Source organism: Pogoniulus pusillus, chromosome 20 (assembly GCF_015220805.1).
Source record: "Pogoniulus pusillus isolate bPogPus1 chromosome 20, bPogPus1.pri, whole genome shotgun sequence".
NCBI classification, from domain to species: domain Eukaryota; kingdom Metazoa; phylum Chordata; class Aves; order Piciformes; family Lybiidae; genus Pogoniulus; species Pogoniulus pusillus.
In genome coordinates, this window is record NC_087283.1 from 7,974,201 (window position 1) to 7,987,032 (window position 12,832).

Genomic DNA, 12,832 nt, shown 5'->3' on the forward strand with positions numbered 1-12,832 from the left:
ATCAACCGTGCTCATTGTCCACAATGTGTTTGGTAATCCAACAAGGAAAAAAATAGGCTTCACAGTGTGTTTTGGGTGGATCATTTTTGTTGTTGTTTCTAAACACTGTGTTCTGGAGCCCACGATTTCCAGGCAGCTTTTCTTGTTTATACTGTTACACTAAAAGCTGGAGCAAACAGAGGACCAGTGGTGTCTTTGCAATTGAGAGCAGGAAAACTGGTTTTGAACTTCACATAGTGCTGGTCATGACCTTCTAAGAGCTTGAAATGTCTACAGCTTTTTCGTAGTGAAGTGACCAGAAACTTGCCTTGCAATTAATAGGGTTGCCCTCTCCCTGTCATCACTCTGTCACAACCTGACTACCTGAATTTTGGACTGACCAAACACCTGACTAGACCTGAAAGAATATTCTTGTCCAGTGTTCCTCCACCAAAAGGAATCTTGCTCTCTGTTGGTTGCTTCTATATACTATTCACTTCCCTGTGTTTCTGAGCCACAGTAGTTCCTACTAAGGATCTTATCTTGAGCACAGCAGTGCTCATCCATGGCATCTTCCTTCCCATCTGATTTTTCATGGCAGGCTTTACAACAGGATGCTTGTGTAGGCATGCCTGAAGAACATCCTGAAAAGTGTCAGAGTGGCAATGTGCAGATGCTAAGAATCTTCCCTGCTCACTGGAATGAGCTGCATGAATTGGGAGTGGATTTTCACTAGATGAGTTATCCTCCCTTCCACCCCTTCCTCCCTATCTGCCTCTCTTGGACCACACCTGATGGCTGGCACGCCAGAAACAGTTATAACAAGTATGTCACATCTCTTGACTATAGCTTGATGTGGGAATATTTTATGTCCATTCATCTGAAAACCATTGTAGGGAGACACCAAAAAACACAACATTGCTTGATGTTTATTGAATAATTTGCTCCTGGCTTCTTGCCCATAACGCAGAAACCAAAAGTAAAAACTAGCATGCACTTAGCTCTCTCTTTCTCCTCCTGCTGACTGTGCCTTCTGTTTTATTTCAGGTTTAGGGGCTGTCTCTAGAAAGGAAGGGTGAACAGAAGGATACAATGGAAGCTTATACAGTAGTCCAGCTTTTCAGGGTCCAGCAATGCTGGAGTTTTATTTATTTGCCAAAGAATTACCAGCTCGAAACTGCAGTTATACTTCTAGCTTCTAGGGCAGTCAAACTAAACAGGAAAGCTCATCCTCAAGGGCAGGTAGGTCTGTAGTTTTCTGAAAGGCTTTCATGTTCTTGTTCATGATGTGGAGAGTGCACAGACCTAATGAGGTCAATGGGGAGTTTGTCTTTCCTTGTACCAAAGTCTTTAGTTATGTGTGGGAGATATGTCAACCTCCCTGCTTTTCTGTCTGCTGCCCAGGTGATGTAAGCCAAGTTGCTTTAAGCTGAAGCAGAATTACTCCTGTTTTACTACTTCTAAAGTGGCTTAGTTGAACTTTACAACTTCAGACCCCATGCTCAGCTGCCAAAGAAGTCTAACTTTCCACTAGTGAATGTCCATAAACAGCTAAAGACTTGTGCTTGGGACCTTAACATTGCTGAAAATCTGTTTGAGGAATTGAAAGTCTTAAACTTAGCAAGAGGATAATTCATAGATTCATAGAATGTCAGGTTGGAATGGACCTCAAGGATCATCTAATGTGACCTTTCAGGGTTAGGATATTGTTTAAATGAGATGGCTCAGCACCCTGTCATGATGGACCTTGAAACTGTCTAATGTGTGCCTAATAAAACAAGGCTGTCTCACCTGCAGGGATTGCCTGGTAAATCACCTCAGAGCAGCCTCAAAGGGTGAGCTAGAGCAGGTGGGAACATAGAGATAAGGGCACTTTTGGAAGAAGACCCTGTCTGAATTTTTTGCTTAAACTAGCACTCAAATACTTTGTGTGAAGCATTTATTGGCAGAAAGATGAAACCCACCCTTGGTGGGTGCTTTTGCCATGATGCTGCCAGAACCTGGCTGGTGGGAGATGCAGGTTGCTTGAGGTTAAACTGTGTTGGGCTTTGGGTTTCCTGGTGTTATGGGAAAACATCCTGATTATTCAGATGAAGTTATAAAAGATGCCTGGAATTGAAGTGTCCTACAAATGAATGATGGCCTCTAGAGTGATCCGATATGTGATAATGATTTACAGCAGTTTTATGGATGGCTGATACCTTTAAGTGTTACAAATCTGTTCCATTATCACTGTGTTATATCAGATTAGTGCAGCAGGGGAAGTACAAGAGCTAACACCAAGTGGAAAACAGCAAGACATCCCCGCTGCTTGTGTGCTTTAATATGACAAGAAAAGGAGTACGTCAGCCATGTGTTCCTTTTCAGGGAGGAGCAGGACATCAGGAAGTCTCCTCATCCTTGCTAGGTTGCCAGATGATGGAAACTGGAAAGGCTGCCAGAGAGAATTGGGATCACAAGTGTTAGTATTCCATTTTTAGGGGAATAAAACTACCCATCCTGTAGAAACAAAATGAAACGAAACAAAACAAAAACCCACCCAACCAACAAGAATAAGAGCCCATAAGCTCAGTCACATATCTGTCTCTGGAGGATGTTTGAGTTGAGTTCTTTAAACACTCCCTTAGTCAGTTTATGACGTTGGTTTCTGAGCTCTTTCAAGTGTGGGTTTTTTTTTTGTTTGAATCTCTGTTTGATAGCAAGAGACAATTCACACCACTTTTTTTGCCCAGACTGAGCAGCAAAAGGACATAACTCAGAAGGGGCTTTCAAGCCACTCTGCAGACCTTATGTAAAAAAATAACAATGAAGAAGTTCTTAATCAATCTAGAAAATGATACAAAGAGTTCACAACAACATGTACTTACAAGAATGTGCTTTGAGGGACATGTTGTACTTTATGCTGAATTATTTTACTTTCACTGCAAAATGTTTTGAAATGGCTCTTTCCTGCAGGGTTATGTATCCACTTCTATGGTTCAGGAGGACTACTTGGGATGAGGAGCAAAACAATGCAGACACATAGGGGTGAAGCCACAAAATGAAATGGTTGCTTGCTTGTGGCTTAGCTCAGCATGTCTCGGTCTGAAGTGTACTTAGTTAATCTCATCTGGCTGCTGAGCTCCTGAAATTCCCCTAGGACCTCCATTTCCACAATGAGGATCCTGAAGCATCAGGATGCACTTTTCTGGGAGCTTTTCTGATGATGCTTCTGGGCAAATTGACAGCAGATTACTGTCAGGAAAGGTGGAAGCAGAAATACAGATATCTGTCTCTCTGTAGCCAGGTGGGGTTGGCCTCTTATCCCAGGCAACCACCAATAGAACAAGGAGACACAGTCTCAAGTTGTGCCGGGGCAAGTATAGTCTGGATGTTAGGAGGAAGTTGTTGGCAGAGAGAGTGACTGGCATTGGAATGGGCTGCCCAGGGAGGTGGTGGAGGCACCATCCCTGGAGGTGTTCAGGAAAAGCCTGGCTGAGGCACTTAGTGCCATGATCTAGTTGACTGGCTAGGGCTGGGTGCTAGGTTGGACTGGATGATCTTGGAGGTCTCTTCCAACCTGGTTGATTCTATGATTCTATGATTCCCCATCCCTGTCTTCGGATCATGGACGTTCCCTCACAAAGCTTTTGGGTCCTCTTGCATTTAGCCTGTCTTATCCAGAGCAACTTTGTTCCCAAGGCTCTTGTAATCATCAAGCTCAGTTGTGGAAAGTTTATTTTGTGATAAAGCAGAACACGACCATCAGCATGGCTGTTCTGCCCAGCCATTGTGGAGACAAGGGCTGCCACCTGCGATCCAGCACATGGTTAATGTCAGGTACTGAGGTAATTTTTGATCCAGGGATGACAGAGATGTCTCATGCCTCAAAGGTGAGTCCTCTAACAATGTAGCATAGGTGAGGGCTGTGATTGGGGTGAGAGGTCTGCCTCGGGTCTTTTATCCAGGCGTGGAGATTGTCACAGTGCGACAGCAACTGGAGCACCTAATTTCCCATGAGGGCTGTGGTCAAAGGCATATTTCTTTCTCTCGGCATTTTCCATTGGCCAGCAGCTCCCTGCTCCCCATGCCAGTTATTTTGGACCCTGGGCCAAGGTGTCTTGCTGTCTCCACAGACTGGAAAAGGAGCCTTGGCAGCAGCAGTCTGCTTTGCACCATAGGATGTCCCATCTCGTCAGGGGATTTAACCTTGAAACTCTGTGCAAGCCTGGTCTTTAGTCCAGTTCTTAGCTAACCAGCAGAGCTCAGCTCACTATTAATTCATGAGTAAATTTTTCTTCATTAAATTATTTTCATCATCATTATTTCATAATCCATAAAGGGAGAACTTGATGTTTTATTCCCCATTCCTTTATCCTCTTAGTTTTTAAGTGCAGTGAAAAGGGCTGCTGTGACCACCCTTCTCTGGCTGACAAACTGTGAAAGAATAAAGCTAAAAGAACACAACAAGCTTAGTAAGAAAAACCTCTACCCTGAGCCTAGGTGCTGTGCTCCCAGTATCCAAGAGAATAACAACAATCTCAGCAACTCTATGGCTGCTTCTCCCTGTGTCATTAATTATGCCTTATCTTGACAGAGAGAATGGGATTCACATTACTGCAGTGTGTTTTCCTAACAGTTCCCACTAAGGAAAAACTGGTTCAGAAAAAAAAGAAAGTAAAGCAAAGAACAAGGACAGCAAGAGGGGGAGGCACAAGGCATGCCTTACACACCAGACCAGGCAAGGTAATAAATCACAGCGATGTGTTCAAGGGGCATTGAGGAGCATGGCAATTTACCAGGGCTCTCCACACCTCGAGGGATCAGAGTTTGGGGTTATGCAGACATGGTAGTAGGGAAGGCATGACCTAAATACCAGTGGGAAGTCTATTGACAGGTAGATGCCATTTCTCTGTAAGCCTCACTGGGCTGGGTGCCCATGGTCTGACTTTTCTTGAGCGTCTGCAGTTATTTTCAAGCTCTTATTAATCCACCTGCTATTCATCATGTTGAGCAATTTGTCCCCATGGTGCCAAAGCAGGAGAGGAGGGAGAAAAAGGTGACATTTAACCTTCTCTCTCTCATTTTCTCATAGTGAAGAGAAAAAGATCTAGAGGTCTCATTGCAGATGAACCCTTTCCTCTGAGCCCTGGGAAGGCTGTCATTCCCCCAGTTTCTCTGTATTGCTGAAAGCTCCAAACTCTGGACACCAATAGTTTGAAGGGCCTTATATTAAGGGTGCTGAGACTCAACCTGTGAGACATGTCTCTGCAGCAGTGTTTGAAGAACTCTCCTTCTATATAGAAAAGAAGATGCAAATATTTCCTTTAGTGAGTGTTGATTAAGAACAATATGAAACACAGGAGTTATCAGGAGCGGTGCCTGGAATCAGGACACCTGTCTCCTTTAGTTGATAAGAAGCAGTTGCACTCTTGTTAATGCTCTTTTTCTGGCCTAGTGAAGCTTCTTTTTTTCCTACATGATGCCAATCAGAAGAGGTCAGAGCCCAGAAAATGCTGTGGGCAGAAAGAGGTGCTTGTCTCTTGGTTGCAGAGAGAGCTAAAAGAAGGTGCCCAGCTTCCTGAGCAAGTCAGGAAGATTGTTGTGTAGGGCTTGCTGTTACCTTCACTGTGAGGGCTTTGAAAGTGGGCTTAAGTTCTCCTCATCAGTGAAATAATTTCTATTTCCTTGGCTTTTCTCCCAAAGCTTCCCTGAAGGATATCATTCACTGCTGTGAAGTCCTCAGATGCTAGCAGGAGATGTGACCTCAACGTTACCATAATTTATTGCCTTCACTAGTTGTGGAAGAGCTGTGGGAATTCCCTCAACCACTGACCACTGGCCTCTGGAAGGGTGTAGTGGGGGAAGGCTTTGTACATCTACTCTTCCCTACTCTGCCATTAGCCGGAGAAGGAGCCTGGGCACCAAGCTGGGTGAACCTCTTCTCTGATGCAGGAAGGCAATTCCCTTAAGCAGCAAACCAACATCTGTCAGGCACTTCATCTACAGCTCATAATACTTAATTTTTTCTCTTTGTTCTCTGCCTTTCATCCTTTGGTGACTTAAGAGGCCACCCAAACCAGAGGGGAGCCCTGAGTCTTTAAAGCAGGCACTCAGCAGTGTCTTGTGCAGTAGCACAATATCAGAGGAATGAAATGCTCCCCTGCCTTTGGGGGGAAAGAGCAGTAACAATTCTCAGAAGGTTTATTTAAACATGGCTGTTTATTTTTGCTGGAGATTGAGTTACCTTCCCTTATAGGAGTAATGTTTTTGGAATCCTCTTTGGTTCTCCTGTAATAAATCACAGTTGTCTGAAGGAAAGGAGTGAGGCTCTTTGTCATTTCTCTTTGTTTTTCCTTCAATGGCAAGTGAAGGAAATGCCCCAAAAAGAATAAGTTATTATGGACTTGCTTTTGACTCTGTTTAAGCTCTTGGCACACCTAGAAAAATTACTGCCCTATCTCTGGGCAGTCCCAGCACAAAGCCACAGCTGGTTTCTAACTGTGGATTGGCAGGACCTCTACTATCAGGCAACACAGAGAATAAAGAAAACAAGAAGAAAGGCTCACAGTGAGGATGGCAGGGGTGCAGGGAGGAGACCCTAGGTCCTGTTGTGACCTCAAGCCATATTTTGTGCCAGTGATTGCCAAAAACCACAAAGACAAAATTTCCTTGCTGGTATTGTGGCTTCTTTCCAGTCACAGGCTTGGTTCCTCAGGATGGCCAAACAACAATGCAAAGTTGCACCCAGGGCTCTTTAATTCTTTGTGAGGGAATGGCATTTGGGCTGGAGCACAGCAAAGGCACCTCAGGGAAGAGCAGACTGATGGCGAAGACTAAGACTTCAAAGAAGTACTGAAATGGCTCTGACTCTTCTCATGATCCCTTTTTATTCTTTGTGTGCAGCTTTTCATCTAGATCTGCTGCTGTGGGCTAAATTGCTTGGAAGTGTTGGGCTGATAGAACAGCTGGAACTGGTAATCTGCAGCATCTAACAGGCTCTGTTAGGGTGATTATCTTTCACTTATATTTTTCCAATCACTCTTCACTTTTCTCCATGAAATTCTGAAAAGCTTTCACAAAGAACAACTAGCTTTTGCACACTTGTGAACATGTACAGCTAGATAAACCAAGGCTGTGATCAGATAGTGCATCAGCAAGTGGGCAAAGGCAGAGGGGAAAAAATAGGGTGAAAACCTGCCTGCAACAAAGTCCTTGGAAATTCTTTAAAGTCTAATTTCCTAGAGGAATTAGCTTTACAGCACTCATCTCTCTAGCCCTGACCACAGAATCCCAGCATGGTGGAGGTTGGAAGAGACAACTGGGGATCATCTTGTCCAATCTACCCTGCTAGAGCAGGGGTCACCCAGAGCAGGTCGCTCAGGATCACAATTTCCAGGTGGGTTTGGAATCTCTCCAGAGAAGGAGAATTCACAATCTCTCTGGGTAGACTCCTCCAGGACTCTGGTACCTGAAGTAAAGAAGTTTTTCCGCATGATCACTTCCTTAAAGATTAAGACAGAGCAGTGCTGGGAGATAAAGCTACAAATAAATATCTGCAAGGTGGCAGAAGTGGAGAAGACATCTTCCCACCACTGACCAGCATTGATGTGGCAGGAACACCTTTATTTGGACACTTGGCAGGCTCACTTTGGTGGTGAGTACTCTTTCTGCTGGGTAGGTTTCTTTCAGCTACCTCTGTTTCAGCCCTAAATATTATTAATGACTTGACTTGGTGATCTTAGAGGTCTCTTCCAACCTAAATGATTCTATTTTTAGACTTTTTTTAATGAGCATCTTGTTGCAAAGGCATTGTCCTTAGAGCAGCATTCACCACGAGAAGAACATATATTATGCTCACTAGGTTGTAGCCAGCCCTTTGTATGCAGTCATATGGAGTCCTAAATATTATTAATGTCTTGACTTGGTGATCTTAGAGGTCTCTTCCAACCTAAATGATTCTATGAGTCTATTTTTAGACTTTTTTCTGAGCATCTTGTTGTAAAGACCTGGAAAGGGCAATAAAGCTGGTGAAAGGCCTGGAACACAAACCCTATGAGGAGAGGCTGAGGCAGCTGGGGGTGTGCAGCCTGCAGCAGAGGAGGCTCAGGGGTGACCTCATTGCTGTCTACAACTACCTGAATGGAGGTTGTAGCCAGGTGGGATTTGGTCTCTTCTCCCAGGCAACCAGCAATAGAACAAGGGGACACAATCTCAAGTTGTGCTGGGGGAAGTATAGGTTGGATGTTAGGAGGAAGTTGTTGCCAGAGAGAGTGATTGGCATTGGAATGGGCTGCCCAGGCAGGTGGTGGAGTCACCATCCCTGGAGGTGTTCAAGAAAAGCCTGGATGAGGCACTTGGTGCCATGGTCTAGTTGATTGGATAGGGCTGTGTGCTAGGTTGGACTGGATGATCTTGGAGGTCTCTTCCAACCTGGTTGATCCTATGATTCTATGAAAGGCATTATACTTAGAGCAGCATTCACCCACAAGAATAGCATACATTACACTCACTAGGTTGTAGCCAGGCCAACCTTGTATGCAGCCATATGGAGTCCTAAATATTATTAATGACCTGACTTGGTGATCTTAGAGGTCTCTTCCAACCTAAATGATTCTATGAGTCTATTTTTAGACCTTTTCTGAGCATCTTGTTGCAAAGGCATTGTACTTAGAGCAGCATTCACCCACAAGAATAGCATACATTACACTCACTAGGTTGTAGCCAGGCCAACCTTGAATGCAGCCATATGGCAGAGCTGAGCAAGTTCAGAGGAAAATAAAGAAGGTAGAGTTATTTCAGGCTTTGCAAGGCAGGAAACGGAAGGTTTTTCCCTCATTTTCAACCTCCATCTCCCCTTAGTGGGCTTTAGGATTTACAAGAATTTAGAGGAAGTATGGTTCAGCAAAAGTATTTCCCCAGATTAGATGATGCTCATTCTTTGGTCTCCTTTAAAAATATTATAAGATTCTTCATCAGACCATGAAGCTCAGAATGTCAATTTAGAGTCTTACACAAATAACCCAGGTTTTGGGGATCTTGTCATGCTAAGTGGATTCTTTGGCATCAAGTGGTTTTATTATGGATGGAGCCACAGCAGAACCACATTAGAAAAGGATATTGTTACAACACTTTCAGTATCAACAATGCTACTTGGAGAGGAATAATGTGTTCCAGATGGCTATTAAGAATGTCTGTCCTTTTTAGAGAGGGTTTTCTTTGTGGTTGTTGTTTAGTTAATTTATTCTGATAAAATTTGGGATACTTTTGAGTCCTGACAAGTAGTCAGTAAACAGGAAGGTCAGGTTATTCACAGGACATGTGCTCTGAAAGGCCATCCTCATTTGATTTGATTAGGTGGGGTTTCATATTGGTTTTATTTCTTTTATCTCATGTATTTTAGCCCATTTTTCTTGAGAAAAGAGAAAACATCAAAACTGTTGGCTTGCACCAGAGCTTTTCCACACCGATGGCAAGTAACAGGACCACAGCTACCTGTGTAACCGAGGGGTGTAATGTTAGTCATGGATATAACAGGTGAGATTTGGAGGAGCTTGAATAAACAAATCCCAAATTGTGCCAAGTATCACACCAACATTTCTCACCAGATCCATCCATCAGTCAGGCATCAAACTGGAGCTGAACAGCTTGCAATTGAATTAAAAAAAGATTTAAAGATGAACCTTTTCTGTCCTGTTGAACATATTTGAGTCTAGCTGCTCCTAGATCAAGCTAAAGTTCCTGTAAGCTTACAGGAGCTTGGTTGCTACAGGCTCTGAATAATCATGTCCTTGTGTGCTCCTCCTTTGTGCTGCTGCTTTGATAACACTGATGGTCTATATAATACTGATGGGGGGACACCATCTCCTTTCCATCACTGATGCCCTTCTGTTTCAAATTACCCTGCACACAAGGAACAGGAGGTAACTCGAGGCTGACACCGTCCCAGGATGGTGCAGATGAGCAGCAGCGCAGGTACAATATTACCTGAGCAGTCTTGCACAGGATGTTTCTTTTTAATCCCTCTCTGGCTTTCTGCTGTGGAAGGGATTTTTGCCCACGGTTTCATGCCTGTCTCTGGGCACAACAGCATGGACAAAGGCTGTTGTGATGTGCCTCAGCTTTTTATTGCCTGTTTTTCTTAAGACTTGCTGCAACTGGGCTTTCCCCCAGCTTTTCCTTAGGCTGTTGCTTAGGTCCTTTAAATCAGATATTCACAGGTCCCCAGGGGCACTGGTAAGTGTGAGGCCTGGAGACATCAGAGAAACTTGCACTGGCTAAATCTGGATGTATATTCTGCTAGGCAAAGGATATGGTGACATCCACAGAGCTCAACACACACCCCTGTTCCTGCAGCTTCCTCTCCACCATTCCCAGCGCCATCCATCCTTCTCTCCAGCCACCAGATTTTTCTCACTCAAGACTTGATTTTGCTTTAGTGTGTTTCTCCAGCAGGCATTAGTTAAGCCACTCAGTGAAAGGCTTTTGAAGCCATTCCCCAGAGCTGGGGGCTGCTGAGCATCAAGCAGTAGAAGAGCTTGAGGAGGTTTGTTAGTGCTGGAAGACCAGATTTCTTTTTCATATTTGAAATAGATCTGCAGCTGGTTGGTTAACAAAATATTATGCTCAGGATAACTACCTGAACCACCTCGCCAAGCCAAAGAGTCATAGTAGGGTTCCAGAAAAGCCAATATTAAATCCAGAGACATCAACATTAGTGAAGTAGAACTAAATTATCTCCAGCTGGCTCTGGCTCTCGCCTGGGGCACAGAAATAAGTAGCTCCCTTGAAAAGAAGTAAAGATGAAGGCTGCATTAATGAGGACCATAACAAAGCTTGTACCTCAGGTCATGTTCTTTATCCAGCCCTGTCATTCAGTCAATGACAATTTCTCATCTCCCATCACTGGCCCTCCAGCCTTTCCACCAAAGGCACATTTCCTTGGCAGTGAGGAGGACAGCCAGCCCTGCTGTTAGTGCATTGGAGACACAAGCTGCTGCTTCAGCTTCCAGAGCTGGCTTGGTGGAGGTGACAAGCAGAGACTCTTTGAAGCTTATGTTGCTCTTGATTCAATTAGCTGGTTTTAACTGCTAATTACATGTTTAGCACAATCACAGCTCACTGCCAAATGATTTTGTCCTCACTGGCCAGCATAAATGAGTGTGAGTCTTGAAATGAAAGGCCACAACCACCCCAAGCAGCACTACAGGCTGGGGACAGAGTGGCTGGAAAGCAGCCAGGAAGAAAGGGACCTGGGGGTACTGATAGATAGTAGCTGAAGATGAGGCAGCAGTGTGCCCAGGTGGCCAAGAGAGCCAATGGCATCCTGGATTGTATCAGGAGCAGTGTGGCCAGTAGGACAAGGGAGGTTATTCTGCCTCTGTTCTCAGCACTGGTCAGGTCACACCTTGAGTCCTGTGTCCAGTTCTGGGCTCCTCAATTCAAGAGAGCTGTTGAGGTGCTGGAACATGTCCAGAGAAGGGCAATAAAGCTGGTGAGGGGTCTGGAACACAAACCCTCTGAGGAGAGGCTGAGGGAGCTGGGGGTGTGCAGCCTGCAGAAGAGGAGGCTCGGGGGTGACCTCATTGCTGTCTACAACTGCCTGAAGGGAGGCTGTAGCCAGGTGGGGTTGGTCTCTTCTCTCAGACAACCAGCAATAGAACAAAGGGACACAGTCTCAAGTTGTGCCAGGGGAGGTATAGGCTGGATGCTGGGAGGAAGTTGTTGCCAGAGAGAGTGATTGGCATTGGAATGGGCTGCCCACGGAGGTGGTGGAGTCACCATCCCTGGAGGTGTTCAAGAAAAGCCTGGATGAGGCACTTAGTGCCATGGTCTGGTTGCCTGGCTAGGGCTGTGTGCTAGGTTGGACTGGATGATCTTGGAGGTCTCTTCCAACCTGGTTGATTCTATGATTCTATGAAAATGACAGCTAAATGTTGACTTTAGCTCTCTGCTAAATGTGGTTTAGAACAGCAACATATGGGCAAATGAAAAGTCATCCTTAACTTCACCTGCATATACGGAAACCTTCATTGTTTCTTACAACAAAAGTGATCTGAGGGTCTGAGGAGAAATGAGGATTTCAGAAAAGGGTTATCCACTGCTGTGACATCTAAGTTTTGCTCTCTGTCACTATTATTTTTAGCTGGCATCTGTAGGTTCTTTGGAAAAGCCTATTTGCCTTATGAATACATCAAAGATGTGTCAGTATTTACTGATACTTCACTTCTGATTAGAGACTTCTGATTAGAGACCTTTTCCTGAAAGCTTCACGGACTCCGAAGCTCCACCAGGTGCAATACACTGGGGGAAGAGCTATGTGAGATGCTTTACTTGTTGAATGGTGACATGAAGAAAGCTAGGAGAAGCTTTCTAACCACACACAAAGATGCAGGAGGAAGTTCTTCACAGAGAGAGTGATTTCCCATTGGAATGAGCTGCCCAGGGAGGTGGTGGAGTCACCATCCCTGGAGGTGTTCAAGAAAAGCCTGGATGAGGCACTTAGTGCCATGGTCTGGTTGACTGGATAGGGCTGGGTGCTAGGTTGGACTGGATGATCTTGGAGGTCTCTTCCAACCTGGTTGAGTCTATGATTCTATGAAAGGCATTATACTTAGAGCAGCATTCACCCACAAGATTCTATGATTCTATAGCTGGTTATAAAATCACTGCACTGGTGCAGAACTTTGGTGTACTGTTGGGCAAAGTGAAGATGGGTATAATGAAGCATGGAAAAACATATATTCAGCTGGCTGGGATCATGGGGTGAGTAATTATCTCTGTGGGAGGATAGCAGGTGGATTAGTTACTGGGCTGCATCTGCAGTAAGCAATTACAGTAAACATCTGTTTCACATCACTCATTTCTTCTTTTC